This window comes from Wasmannia auropunctata, unplaced genomic scaffold (assembly GCF_000956235.1).
Source record: "Wasmannia auropunctata unplaced genomic scaffold, wasmannia.A_1.0 LD336116.1, whole genome shotgun sequence".
Lineage (NCBI taxonomy): Eukaryota > Metazoa > Arthropoda > Insecta > Hymenoptera > Formicidae > Wasmannia > Wasmannia auropunctata.
Window position 1 is genome coordinate 4,330,755 of NW_012026774.1, and position 365 is coordinate 4,331,119.

Here is a 365-nt window from a genome sequence, read left to right on the forward strand (position 1 = left end):
ATGGAACACCAACTTAAAAAGTGATAAATTCTTTAATGCAAGAGAACGTAGCGAAATACAGAAAGGGGTTAGAGCACGTCCGAACGGGTCGACGGCTCGTCTCCAAATCTAATGGCGTCCGTTTGACAACCAAGAATCTCGTTGTCCAGGAAACAAGTAACTCTCGCCGGCAGCTCGACCAGCTCGCTCAATTCGCAACGGCGCGGGCGTAACATTATATTACATACATTTTACAATAAACATATTTTTTTATTATTTCAATAAAAATATTCTTTTTTTCTTTTCCTCTTCCTCTTCGCGAACGCGATAACGGGTGGGGCCTGTGCGCAACGGGAGGGACGCGAGCGCGGCGGCGGTGGTGGCGG